Raw genomic sequence first — 15,311 nt, forward strand, 5'->3', positions numbered from 1 at the left:
TTTACAATATATAGCTGTCAACAATACATTAACAAAACACAATGCAGCTGTGGACTGCGGTCAACTGAGATCGAAAAAAAACAATAAAAGCCTAGTTGACCGTCGTTCAGGCACTAAAAATGATATTGCACTTTGTTTCGTTGGGTCGGGTGTTGTCGCTCTTATATATGGTTAAAACAACTACTCAACACATAACAATAATCCAAAACACAAAGCCTCTATTGCTGCTACTATTAGCGAATTTGAATACACCATAGAGAAGGCCGACGCCTTAAATATCGTCATCTGATATGGCAATATAGGCCGTGAAATTAAACAGGACTGATTCAGCTTCATCGGCTCTTAAAGGCGCATGTACAATCACCTAAAGATAATGGTTAGCTTATCTTTCAAGTAATAGCTCCCAAATGACGGCTACTCTAGTAGAGACGGCCGGTCGTGTTCATTCATATTGAATGCCAAATGTTAGATATAGCTTCTACAGATCACCCTTGGGCCCGCACACTCTCTCGCACTGCGTCTCTCTGAACTTTGAGTTCTAAATTAGCTGAAAGCCCGGTTAGGCCTCCAGGTCTGAAAATGACCTTAAACTTGAATAATCTCCTATTTATAGCCACCCAATTTGATGTGCTTAACGTAGGTTAGCATGAAGGAGCGGCAGTCGAAACCCGTATTTAGACAAAGCCAACTTCTATTGAGGTGAAATTGAATATACGACTTAGAGGCGTATCAAGGGCGCACTGTTCAACTGGCATTGAGAATATGCCCATGACAACTGACATCATTGAATCAGACTTGGTCGAAGGTGCACCGTCGGACACATTTCGGGAGCTATAAATTGCATTGACGTAGGTAGGCACTCGAGCGAAGGGGTTCCTAATGATGTCAGTTAAGGAGCTAAACAGACGTAGATATATCGTCATTTGGGATCAATAGATGTGATGAAGATATTAAGGTATTACGTGGATAACATTCGATAAGTCACAGCCTCTATCCTATCCAAGCGAACGACAAGAATTGAATGTTGGGCTCACTTCTAGTTTTGTATTAGGTAGCCACTAAAAGCAATGGCCAAGTCATCAAATGCGTACTAAGACAAGCTAGTTACTAGTCGCAAATAAAAAGATACTATGCAAATTATTTCAAATAATAGTAGTTAGAATAATGAGCACTTGCCAAACGATTTCTGTACCACATGAGTCTCTTTATATAGAGGTAATAAGGTCATTTGGTAAGACAAATAATTACTCAAACACAATTTGCCTCCCTCGATTTAATTTCGCATCAAGTCCCTCTAACCTTTTCCTCATGAGTCGGAATATACTAGTCTAGTTCTTCAGTACTAGATGAAATGCATATCTTAAGATTTAAAAATAATTTAGGCCTACTTGCAGGTGGCGCATTGTTATGTCTCGAGGTCGAGTTTTTAAAAAAATTTACCGTTTTTAAAAAAGATACCGTTAGTATTTTTTTTCTAATCCTACAACCCTTACTGCTGTTAAGCATTATCGCGGATGACTAACGCTTGCAGCTAATGCCCGATGTCTAATCTAAACCACCTTGTAAGCCTCTAAACCATGTAGACCTATATTTTGGTACTGTACAATCACACATACTTTTTCGCACCACTATTGACGCACACATATTATATATATGGTTTCATTTTGCTTTATGGATTGATAGATATGTGTAATGAATAGTATCTGCTAAAGACACCCGTATACGTATCGATTTCTCGCTTGTTTGCAGGTCAACCACACATTACAAGCATCACTCCCCCCCCCCGAGGCTGGGCCCTTTCTCAAGCCCACTAGATATTTTTTGTGCTTACTAAACACTGGCATACAGTTTGACTCGTTCGTCTTGTGGAGCTGCTTGCCACTTGCCACGCGCAAGTGCCATCGCCTTCGTTGCTCGTTGCCGACCTGCCTTCGGCTGTACACTTCGAGAGATGGATCACGGTGCGATTTCGGTGCACCGCGGCTTGACACAATACAGCAAAATGTCGAGACTCCGATGTCATTCACGTCTGTAATCTGCAACCAGCCTAACTCCCCTCTTCCAGCCTTGTTCACGTAGCCTCAATACCCGCTATGAGCTATACAGCCTGAATGAAAACTCGAAAGGAACTGGCGGCTGAGGCCATCCTCATATGGACTGCAGTAGGGTCGTTGCTGCGGCAAGTCTTACTGTCACCACTATCTGCAATCCCTTCGCAGTAGGTAGCTCTCAGAAAAGAAAGCAAATACAGGGAGAAAACGCAACTGAAAGAGATTTGTGCAGCTTGTGAAAGAGAGTTTGTCCTATGGTAGTGAAGAAAGTGAGAGGCACTGAGGTACCTGGAAACAGTAGCGAATCGGAACTAGCCACCGTATTACATCGTAGCACCTTGAAAAATGTTTGCTTACGATGGGTGACGATGGCCTAAAAAGCTGAGACCGAAAACACAAACGGAAACGCTCTGGATGAATCTAGTACTAACGGAGCCAATAGCTACGGTGTGATGGAGGAGCAGAGTGATAGCTCTATGCGAATACCTCTGTCGTTGCACACCCTCCAGGACTCCGATACGCTTCGAAGCGCCCGCAGATGGAAGTGAAACGGGAGAGTGAGATTTCTTTTGAAAGAGATTTCCAGCGTTTCCCGTTACATCGAAATGAACAAAGAGCCGATATTGCTTCCACCAGCTTCGGCTACGGTCCTACCGGGAAGGGATCCGGAAAGCAGGCAGAAAAACCTACCCAAACAGAACCCCGCTTATAGTAGGCGACCCTAAGCTCCTGTTTCGCCGCGGCAACATGATGTTCTCATCGCGCCTGCTGCGTCCACAATTTATCCGCGAAAAAAGGATGTGCACGCCTGAAAGAACAGCGGATGCCAACGTTGTGGAGAGCTGATTTGTCATCCCTCGACAGCTGGCGCGCCAAAAGTCGAAGCAGATAGTGCCTGGGAAAGGTGGAGCAGGCTGAATCGGTAAACGAAATAAGGTTCCGTTACTGAGACGGCCGTGACTCTATTCGAGGCGCCGACAGGACCCGGTAGATAATGTTTTGAAAATTGGTTAACCTATGCGTGCCATGTGGGCAGCATATGGAGAACTATAATATTAGCCTGAAGAGCACCTTTAACACGTGAATACAATGAATTGACAGTGATTGTTTGTAATAGCGCATGAAAGACATATGTTAAACGTGTAGTAGTGCAACAATTAAAGGAAATATCTAATAGTGTGTTATAATAAGTGGTCGAAATGAGAAGCTATAGTGACGAAGGCCTCATTCGATAAAATATAACAAAGAGAGCCAGGCGGTGAGCTCATCGGCAAGACATTAGTACATGAGGTACACTTGAAGCCAAAACCTCCTATTGCCATAGAAGTATACCGGGTACATAATAGCTAAGACTTCGACCATGCGGAACAGCTGGTCAAAGTAAGCCGAAACGATTGTTATCTTTCTTATTGTAGTTTTATTATACCTAATTTACGATTCTTGCTGTCGTATTCTAGCTATGTGAAGACAATACAAAAAAAAAATGTACCTGCCTTTAAATATATTTTAGGTACCATTTAACATATGACCAATGTGATCTTTTCGAGCTTCGGTATCCATTCTTATTACCCATTATTATAATTCCTAAATGGATATTCAGACTTCAACAAAACGAAAATCCTTCATTTGTTGTGGAGGAACAGCTCTCTGTCAGGTCCTGCATAGGATGAAGTCATTGCCTAATGTGCACTCTTACTAAATCGATCATAACAAACTAATCTGCTAGTTGAAGTTAAAAGACTGTACATCTGATCGAAGCAAGTGCAAGGCTTCCCGGACATAGCTCTATTGAGTACGTAGTTGAAGTACGCTTTTCTCTATAACTTAGCACAGGTAAAATAAAACTCTGGTTTGAAACAAATAGTTTGCTTATGCTACTAATTTGAACATCTTTAACGTTGTGCGTCAACACAGAACACCTTGCTGTTTGTAGTGCTAAGTAAAAATGAAAATAGGCAAGAGTCGGCGATATAAAAGCGTATTTAAGACGACAGAACAAAATTATTATTCTTAAATCATTATTATTACAAAAGGACAAAGCTATTATTCTTTTAAATATGCTTCTCAATCGAGTACGTCTCTGGGCCCGCATAAAAGCTCCACGTTTCTCGTTGGTCTATGGAAGATGTCTTCTGGGTTTGTGTTTTGCCGCATAGTTTTTATACCTTACTCTACTGAACGGAAAAATTAGGTAACAGGAACAGAGGCCATGCAGGATTTAATCAAAATGCTAACCATTTCGTAAACAACGATAAACATATCGAATAGCTTTAGTAAGGGTAGTTTGAGAATTAACCGGACAGTTCAATTGAAGGAAGTTGTACTTACGGAACAGGTCAATGATTTGCTCTTCCGGCGGGAACCGCGTCATAGGGCTGGGAGCAATATGCGCCTAATTACTAACGAACTCGTCTATTTTATATTCGTCGTAACTAAACATCCCATATATTCTAGCAAAGGCTTTTATTTTGGTTTTTTTTTTCTATTCTTACCTACTGGTCTCGCTCAGGCTAAAATGTAATGCTTACCAGCACCTCGTGGATCGACGGCAGTTTCAATCTATCTACATCTCATCTTTTACATTGCCTTCATTAAACATCTGGTGAGAAAAATAAACTAGCGGCGGCACCTGCAGACATAAGCCACTGAAAAGCAGAAGCCACTGGCGCCGCAGGCCATGCGGACAGCAGCTGTCCAATAATGCGGCAAATAATAATTATTATTGCCATCTTGTCAACCAAAGCCCTACGGCCGCAGCTGACTTGATACCCACTTCATATAAACGGAAGATCAATGGAAAGAGAGTGGCGGCCAAATATAGAGTTTGCGGGAGAGAAATTTGATGCGCGCTGTATACCACAACCACGTCACCAAGGGTGTTCTCAAAGCTCTTTTCCTTTTCCCCTTCTTCTCTTCCTTCCTTCTCTCCTTCGCTGGGGCAGCTTCTTCCTACTAACCAGCCGTCGCTCTCTGAGCTGCTTCTTCCTCTGGTGCCGGCTTTCCGGCCACAGCCACTACCCCTGTGAACAGAGAAAGCAGTGTCAAAACCGAGGATGTGCCCCGGGGCACGGATGAACTTGTGTCCAGCGGGTCAAGCTGCTGTTTGCTTCAGACCGGGGGGCTACAACCGTCGGACCCATTGGCTTACCCAGTGTCGGTCAACGCTGGGGATCGCAGACGTCTGCTGGCGCCTTTGAATTTTGCAGAAAGAACCACGAACAAATTGATCGTGCTGCCCCTGCTGTTCGGCTGGCGTTCTGTCCAGTGAACTTTATGCGTCACCTCGCACGCTATAATATGAGGTAAGCCAGGCGAATAAAGAAAATAAGAAAAGCAAAGTAATTGGGTCTCTGGCTTTTGATATGAGGTGCCATTTGCTAGATGCCATTTTTACCCGGAACCTATACCTGCTCCGGTAGCGTGACCGCTATAATTTCCCTTGCTTAACAAAGTCACGGTGTTGAAATTCAAATGGCGCCTCACGATATCGGACCGGTAAGTGTTTTCTTGGTATTCCACTTATCTACATAGTACAGTTACATAAGGACGTAACACTAGATTTAAATCTTACCATATATTATTACCATATAATTACCATATATATAGTGGATACATACTACGGAGAAATGTAGGGGAAAATACGGATAATATAAATGTCCTATTAACTGGTTGCAACCGATGCTCGGAATGCTTTCGAGTAATATGTAACGTAAAATTCAGTCTCACGTACTGCGGTAGATAAATTTATCTCAATTCGTAATGCAAATATTAGTCGCAAATTGTATACGGCCTCTTTCTAAATACCTAATCTAAAATGAAATTTTAATTCAAACAAAAGCCTTACATTATAAATTGACAGGAACAATACGCAACAAACTTCTCTCTGGTTGAAATAGTTTATCTTTACTATGTTGTCTAAGCAGAACATTGTTTCCCTCTGCGCGAGCGAACTAAGGACGTTAACAGTTATCATTAGTTGAGGTAACCATTTTACTTTTAAAATTTTCTTTATATTTTTCAAATTCGTTGTTTTCTTTAGCTGCTTTGTAATTTTCATTAAATGAAACATCTGTCGAGCTGACTCTAAGTAGTTCAATGATAAGTATCATCAACTTACAACATTGTCAGTGATCGATTAGAAAAACATTTTTAGAATAACCCGAGCCCGCCAGAAAAAGCTTGAATTAACTTTCTTTTGTCAGGCTCCGCAAATCATTCAGTGACTAGTTCCGCTATACGATTCCTTTTTGCTAATACTTTTCATAGGATAAGCTGTTGGCCATCGGAATAATTCTGATAAAGTGTATTTTAAAGCAATTTGAAATTCAGAATTGAACAACTCTACCCGTGTATAATTATAGATAGTTCCACTTGTGTCTGTGTTACCTTCCTCTTATTATTATCTCTTATATTATTCCTTGGTTATTGCCTCTTTTATCTTACTTGTGCTTCAAATACCTCCTCGACTAAAACACAACGTTTAGTGCGTACGCATTGCTAAAGGACAGTTCAAGGCCGTCTTACATGTACATCATCTTAAAGTATACGACAAGATACACAGCATCTAGTCGGCTTATTTCCGTTTGGCGTTGTATTAGGCGTTTTACAAAATAAACGACTCAACCATCGACTTGCCGAAGCTGTGATCATATGCTGCGATACGTATTGTTTGACTTTCGTTCTACATAGCGAAAAGGCTTAAAAACCCATGTTGTTTGTTGAACAAATGTACGTAGCCCGAATTGTCCCAACTGTTACCTACCTAAAGCCACGTGCTACCAGCAACGAAGCTCGCAAAGTGACACATTGTGAATCTTTCGCGTGGGCACAGAGCGTTAGGACAACAGAGACCATTTAGTTCAACAGTAGTGCTTTGACTCTTCAGAATCATTCGGCCTAAGATGATACGCTATTTCGTGTGGTTCCGTGTGGCCACGCACGGCCGCCGCACGATGCGCGCTTTCCGTCAGCCGCGATGCATTAGCGGCCAGGACCGGCCACAATCTTGTTGACATAAAGTTTTAACGCTGTGACAGCCTTTAAACTGCATCGGGTGCCTGCATACCGCGCAGACAGCAGATTATTCGTTCTACGTGCTCCTTTAACCTAAAGCAGGCCGACACGGATGAAAAAGAAAGAAGATGACAAATAAGACTGTATAGAAAAAAAACACAAACACTTGTCGGTTTGTTCGAAACGAAAACGGCCTGCATTTGCGATTTCTGTTTATATGAGAAATCATGTTCTGTCAATCTACCTGGCCTAATTATTAATGGACTGTCAAAAAGCTGAATGCAAAGGTCTATCAAATCATGAGTCCTTCATCATCAATCATGAGTAAGATACTTTTCGGATAGTCATAACAAATCTTTCTTTTTAATTTGCTCTCAGTCATATCTGCAGAATTGTTCGTTTTAAGATTAAGGTAATTTTTTAACCAACGATGAAAGCGACTTGTGTGTACCATACAGGTCCATTTCGAATGCCAAAGGCTCAGCCCCAAAAAAGATATAAGGATTGTTCTTTATTTACCTATGAGCTGCGTAAAATAACAATAATAATAAGACGACTCAGGTCAAGATATTTTAATTTCTGAGTCTTACTTCTTACTGCCGTTTGGGGCAAACGGCGGCCGAAGTCGGTGATGAAGCGTTTGCTACGGACCTTGCAGACTTATTTTATGCTAAAAACGTTGTTTTAAGTGGTTGCTTCAATAGGGATGTCTTCGTCGTTTGCAGATAGATCTTCGTTGCAAAGCCTTGTTCTTTCGCTTCGGCACGAAGAACGCCGGCATCTCGGTGACCGACATGACCCAACTGGCTTATTATTGGGTGCATTACTACGGAAAGGTTCCGTAAAACATTAAACATAACCTCTTTCATAATTAGTCTCGAATGTAGCCACGTATTACAGTGCAGCAAAAAACAGGGTAGATTACTTTCTTCGATAACTAATCGATTTAATAACGTCCTTTCAATAAGTTCTAAAATTCACGGAAGTATATTATTCAAATTTGCCCTGGCCTTGCCACAACAACGGTAAGTTTGTTTCGCCGTAAAAATGGCTGCAGTACTTGGTACACGTTTAAGCTGCTTAACTTCTTTCAACTTTCACTGTATCATTCGTGTAAGCCGATGCTTTTGTGACCTATCGACAGAAATGTGTTGATCTATAGGCACACAAATGCGCTCAGTATGGTATTTACAGACATCTTGCTAAGGTTAATATAAAAGGAAACTTAGCTCATCTGTATTATTATTGGGAGTTCATCTGCAAGCTTCGATTAGGATAAGACATAACACTCCAGCTCGTGATGCCGTTCAACAACCGCAAGATAAGAAGGCAGAAGGAGAAACGGATGACTTCTGCAGACGCACAACAGCAACAACAACATATTGATGACATTTATCTTTATTTTGCCCAAAAAATAGACTTGTATTCTGTTCTAGTTCGTTGTGTTATGTCAATTTGAGAAATCTACATTATGTACAATATATCTCTATTAGAACTATGTTCAGTTGTTTGAGACCTTTTCTGTACTAATACTGTGCCTATCTAAATTTCAGTAGCCGTAACGAGCGAGTTTGTGGTCTGCTAATTCCCGTAAGATTGTTTCCTTCGCAAAAAACTTTATAAGATTTATAATACTCAATTATTCCGATTCAAACATTGATGTTTTGAGAACAGCTGGTTCCATTTCGCCCTATCTAGTATATAGTAGCATCTAAGAACGTATGAAAAATGTCATTAGCATCCTATTGTCTATTAAAATTTTAGTTATTATTGTCCTTATTTCGATCTAAGGACTTTACTATAGTATATTCTCGATATATTATAGTAGGATTCATCATAGTAACTATCTGACATTTGGCTGCTCTCGACCACGTCGTCACCATTTTTGACAGCCTTCTCTTTCATACGGTGGACACAAGCAACTCGGACGTTCTTCCGGTACTCGTTTGCATTCATCCTGTTACATATCCTTCTACAATTTGCTCTCTGACCAGCATCAAGCACACTTATACCCTCTGGCGGCTTTTATAGCTGCGCTATGCTGACAGTCAGTACTATCAAGGTTAGTTCTTCCTTCTCATTGGTTCCTCTATCAGATCAACACGTCTCTTTCGCAAACAGAGTACTATTAGGCACTTATCGAGGTGCAGGACCTTACCGGTCAGCCACGTCCGCTAGCCATTCTTTGCCTCATCATTCTGACTGCATTAGTCGCATTCCTCGACGAGTATCAGTAACAACAACGGCAACACTGAGCAGAGCGAACCCTGAGGCCCTCCGGTGATCGTGGGTCAGTTAGTGCCGGGCAACTGAGTAGTGTGACAGTGAGGTCGTCAACATGCGTGAGCTCCTTATTTTCCCCAGATGAGCCGCGTCCGGCATCCGGTAGCCGCGGCACTTTGAGACCTTTCACGGCTTCGTCACTTTAGATGTTATGTTGACACGATAATAGGGGGCATAGCACCGAAGAATTGACAACGAGCCTCGCGCGTTACATCGTCATCATATTGCTCGGGTTACCACTGCGGTGCGGCTGCAAAAGTTACTGTTCCTGTAAGAGTGTCGTGTATTACAGTGGTTTGTAGTATATGGAAAAACACAGCCGGTATAGAGTGGGTGTATATGACCGCCGTCCCAGGCATGGTTGACAATATTTATCGTAAAGGCTATGGTTGGCGTTGGTGGGGTTAGGACAGTAGTGGCAGAGCGTAATAAAGCTTCCGTTCACACAAAACTCGTTTGTTGTCATCAGCGACGGGTCTGAGCAAATGAGCACTACACCGAAGCAGGCCAGTCTAGGCCGGACCGCTTATCCATAGAGGGGTAGTAGCGGCCCTAACCACTGTTACTGTTCCCTGTTGCTAAGGGCGGCAGACCTACAACAGACGAAGCCCAGGAAAGAGTCTTCGGATCTAATGCCTATGTAGATCTGGTAGCGCTGCTGCCGCCCTTGCTGTTAGTTATATCCGAATGGGAGCTGTTGCAGTTAGCAGCTACTCTGATACTGCCGTTGCACACACTCCCACTCTGCTGCTGCTACGTCGGTATCGCTGGCGCCTGCTTCAGTTAGCACTCCAACTATCTATGCGCCTTCCCGCGCCTCCTGCCACGGACGAGTCCCAGTAGGTCCGCTTTGCTGTAGTGAGACTCTAAGCTGGACTACTTTAGCTATAAATGGACGACTCTGATGGGTGGGCCCGCCATCGTGTTTCCCCTTGCATTTCGGAGCGAGAAGGGGGTTCGAAAGTACGGAAACATGCAAACCCGCCGAGCCTGGATTGGCAGGCATGAGTCGCGCGTAGACGCAAAGGGATGTGCAAAGCAGGACATGATGCTGCTATTGGCGTCGAACGAAATCTACAGTTTACGAAGACGGTTAGGATTACAATGGCAGAACAACGCTAGACAGCTAGGGCAGTCTGAATAGCGGCCGGTGTAAACAGAAGCACGTTACGAGGGGAAACAAGATAATGCGTCAAGTGGTTTCAAGATGTAGTGCCTCTTCCATGGGTTTTCACATGCCAAACGGGAAAATGGGCAAGCAAGAACGAGGGAAAAGACACAGAGGTCGCCACTAAAAGCGCAAGCTGCTAGAAATACATGTGGACGCCTAGGTGGCTAGGTGGTCGACAGCATCTATTTACTGTTCAATAGCACAACAAATACAGAGGCAGTCACTCGAGGGAAAGCTGATGGCGTTCCCGTTAGTTAAGCTCATCCACCGCCGTAAAAATGCCATACTAGCCTATTTATCACTGGCGTTGAACGAATTATAAACGATAGGTACCTTGAGTTCACGTTTTGGCCTCATATGAAACAGGGTTTGATAAAAACAACAATAGGAAACCTGCCGCCACCCTTTGAATATGAGCAACAATTTACTATTATATTTTTATATACGTAAGTTCTGCTTGATAGCTTTTTTTATTCATTCAATTTATTTGGTTTTTGTAATTGCTGTGCGATCCGAAGTCTGACCGCTTTGGAAGATAGCCTCATAAACTTTAACAATAAATCAATAATATTAGTAATAATAATAAGGGGCGGCCTAAACCGGACTCTGATTCTGTCGGTATGACTTAGCAAGCTCGTCACCGTGTTGGGAGCATTCAGTAGCTGCATTAATGTCCTAGCCATAAACATTATTTGCTTGACCTACGATAGTTGTCAAGTTCAAGTTACAAATAATTAATTTAGTTCTAGCTACTAATGGCAGCGCTGTTGGCAGCATCTGCTTTCCTTTTCTTTCCTTGCCAAGTATTGCAAAGTCGCTTAACACTACTGCACTATCTGCGGATTACAGATGTCTTTAAATTGTTCGAAGCAACCGCCTTCTTTCACAGCTATAGTCTGCCGAGAAGGCGGAACTTTCTTTTTAACAAAACATTCGAAAGACGTTCGAGCCAGGAATTGAAGATATGGCTACAGCGAAATCTGATCTACGGTCTCGCTTTTTCGTCGTCAGGCCGAAATAGGCCCGAAAGGACTCCAAGTGACCAATCGGTCCATAGGTTGGAATTCGATTCTGCTCCGCTAGCGACGGCAGTTTGAAGCAAATATCCTATACCTATTCGCGGAGTATAACTTTTCAAAAAACGTTTTTTTTTCTTGTACCGCTATCGTCTGCGGAGGAATCAGTTTAGCAATACGTTTCACTCGATATCACAGCTTGAAGATACCATATATTTACAATAGTTTGGTGCAACTAGATAGACGCGTTAACTTGGTTCTTTCAGGTACTCAAGAATTGGAGCGTAGGTTTCAGCTTTTTCAAGGCGTCTACTAGATTTATTACTAATATTATATATGGATTGGACAGTTTTCCCCGGATGTCATTTGACGGTCGATGTGTGGACTGTTTCTGAAAGAGCTTTTACACACTAAGCAAAAACGGTACCAGTGATATGAAAACTGGCTCGCCAGTACTAAATTAAATGTCTTGCGCTTGAACATTTTGCTTCCTGAAGCTTCCGGATATACGTTTCGTCTACAAAGCTTACACATTAATAACGTAATATTCCAGCCTGTTGCTGCATGCCTTATATCAGTCTTTTTCAAATCGGCCTTCCTCGCTAAATTGTTCAGCTTACTAACCGATTTTCGAGGTAAAGCTTCAATTGGACTGCCTCTGTGAAAGGTTATTCCGAATCTTTTCTCAGCCTAACCTCATGTGTCCTCCATATTTGATGCCCGTTTAAGTGCACGATCCGGTCATGGCATCCACGAGAGCTACTGAATGAACAGATGTAACAATCAATGCCCCAGAATAGCAGGATCGAACCCAAAAAGCCCATGAAGGCGTTCACGCATCGTCGCGGCCCATCCCGGTAGAAGCAGCAAACAACTTGAACTCTAAAAGATGTAGTCTCTATCGACATGTAGTTAAGCTAGCCCTAGATAGCACCCTCCCAGACCAATGAAGGCTCCTTCAGAATGCCCCATCAAGTGGATGCGATCGTCCCGGAGCCCCACCTGCACACACCGCAGTATGGCGGCGGGCCCTTCGACTGGGGCAAGCCTGTGTTCGTTTAAATATTTATAGTTCCACTATTCATCCCGAGCGTACGAGTTCTACATACATAGAGCCACCGGCCCGTGCTGTTGTTGGCATTGACGGAGTTGGGTTCGCCCCGCATCAAAGCTGTTACTCCAACAAGCACTGAGGACTCTGCCGTTGTTATGTGCTGTTTCTGAAAGCTGTAGTCTTTTCCAGCCGAAGCAATGTCTCCCCGCCCTGTGCTGTCAACTCAGCTGACGCAGCATGCATCATCGTCGCAATGCTATTCATCCGAGAGCGGGGTCAGCACAGGCCATTCCTGGGCGGTCCGGCCTCTTCAAGCCAGGAACTCACACAGCATACTCGGCTTACACTTCTCTATACCACTATCCGCTCAACAGCAGCGACACTAAACGGGGCGACCATACGTTAAATCGCTAAGGGTCACTGCAAGCCATCAGCACAACTTTCTCTAGACACAACTAAGCAGGACCAGGCAGGGCAGGGCATATACTATGCTGCAGGTTGCGAAATGCTTTCGTCAGAAGAGAAGAGTACGTACCACAACTTGGGCCTTGAACGGCTAGGTAGTGTAGAGTTGCCCACTATAGACGTTTAAATTTAGACGCTTCCACAGATTACGGCTAGTGACACCGTGTTCAACCCACCTTCATCTCCCTGATTTAGCAAAATCATGCGAATACAGCGGGTTCGTACTAGTGAAATACTTTTCCGGAACTTTAATCGGTAGGAGCGCCTTGTCGTCATTGTAAGCTGCGAACATGGTGGTCCCTTATTAAAGAATTCGTAATAACCGAATGTTTGTCTGCAAACCTGGTAAGGGCCAGGTTGATGAGCAGCTGATGTGATGGAGGAGAACGAAGAGTCGAAAACTGCTGGAGGGTCGAGCAGCCGAGAAAAGCCTCCGTGGTTAAAGGGCCCTGGTTTCCTTTTTGCAGATAACTTGTTTATTCTATTGCTCAACATATATAGGCTTGGTACATTACATTGGTCCAATGACTCGAAAAACTCGTGCAAGGAGCGATGCCTTAGAACTGTGGTTAACTGGGCTGGTCTGCCGAGGCACATTTTCTATGGTGTATAAGTGCCACCGACACATCGTCGTCGTAGATAACATTGTTTCTCTTTCTTCTATGAACAAGTAAACAGAAGGCTGGTATATCGGAGAAAATGTATATAAATATATGCGAAAAGCTTTTGGTAGCGTAAGGCGAACTCTTTGAGTGGCTCGCCTGAGTACTGCACAATATCACCATTGCAAATCGTTAAGCCGCTAGTTCTATGAAAATTTACATTTCATTGTTGGCCTCAATGACATAAATGTAATTCTTATTGTCCACAAACGTACATCCTAGACGTACAGGACAAAGTACCGTATCTATATCGCAATACAGGCCTATGGTCCGTTCGTTGTTTGCTAATTCCTTCAAATTTGGATGCCAACGCCAGTATTTCAATGAGCCGTTTAACGACTGAAACAAAAACACATGAGAAAACGACAAAAAATCATCTTCGCTAAGGAGTTTGTGTTATGCTCTTCTGTTTCTGTCCGAATCTAACAAAAACAGGAGTAACTACTAAGGTGGCCATCCTAATATATTTATCGTGACATATTGGCTTTCAGACCAGGATGTCAAAATGAGATTCTTAGAGACGCCACGCCATGAGCGACAGGTACTTTAATACCCTTTTATGGGCCGCATGATATATCACCTACTTTCTGTAATATGCGTTATTATTTGGCCACTGGTCCAATACTATTCAATCAATGATTGTATTTTCAATTACATTAATCTTATACTTATAAAACTATTAACATAAAAATTGACGTCTTATACCTAATAAGTACCATTTACCATTTAGGCATGCATAGCCATATTGAAACTGCGTGTTTGTTCTTCTCTAGCGCTCATATCGTTCGTTCTAGTTGGAAACGAGTTAACTTTTACCAAATGGAATCACTTTCACAATCGAGACTGATTCTACCAATAGGAAACTTCCAAGTATACATACACCTGCAATTGAATCTATCATTTTATAACAGTGAACTATATAATTGACGCAGTTCTGCGTGAATACCCTTAATAAATCAATGTATATTTCAATAAAAGGCGCAACTAGTATCGTTCGGCACGACAAAGGCGTGAAGCAATACTGCAACGCCCAATGTTGGTACGGCTGTTGGACAGTAAAGCATGAGTGCCAATGGCTATTAGTGTCGTCGCTGCGTCTTTCGGAGTCAAGTAGCGGCAAGTCAATTGCATTGAGACAAAATAGCGCGTCACATGTTTCTTTTTTATCAAACAGCTGCTTTTCCGTCGCGGCCATCGTTATTAGCGTTTTGTTTTGTTGTCCTACTGACGAAAAACACGAGGCCACCAGCTGAAAAGTTGACGTGCCTTTGTTGCGTGGGGCGCGATAACGATAAGGTACTACGTAAGCTATATGGCCCGGGGTGAGAAAAAAATATTCTATGCTGTGTTGCTTATTGAAGTTAGGAACCGAATGACATGTCGCCTTGGCTTATACATGTCTCTTACAAAGGCCTCGACGAATATTGGACAGGAACATATTGGGCCCCCTGCAATTGGGCAAAACCCTTAAGGCGTCGCGAGGAGAAGACGACTGCTAAGGAGGCAGATATCCACATAATAGAACGTTAATTTTTATCGCGTATAGTTCACTTTGTGTGGTTCAATGTTCTAACGAAGCGAAACAAATTACGAAGA

General features: G+C 42.9%; 1 long non-coding RNA gene across 1 annotated transcript in view; it reads left to right on the forward strand.

Annotated features, from left to right (window-relative positions):
- LOC147758352 (uncharacterized) overlaps positions 1–15,311 on the forward strand; it is a 33,173-nt gene that overhangs the window by 7,646 nt on the left and 10,216 nt on the right. The window contains exon 3 of the long non-coding RNA XR_015326778.1: positions 1,750–5,353. This is a non-coding gene — a long non-coding RNA (uncharacterized LOC147758352). The remainder of the gene's footprint in view (positions 1–1,749; positions 5,354–15,311) is intronic.

The sequence above is a fragment of the Varroa destructor genome, unplaced genomic scaffold (genome assembly GCF_002443255.2).
Source record: "Varroa destructor unplaced genomic scaffold, Vdes_3.0 BEIS01000001.1, whole genome shotgun sequence".
In the NCBI taxonomy this organism is placed as follows: Eukaryota; Metazoa; Arthropoda; class Arachnida; order Mesostigmata; family Varroidae; genus Varroa; species Varroa destructor.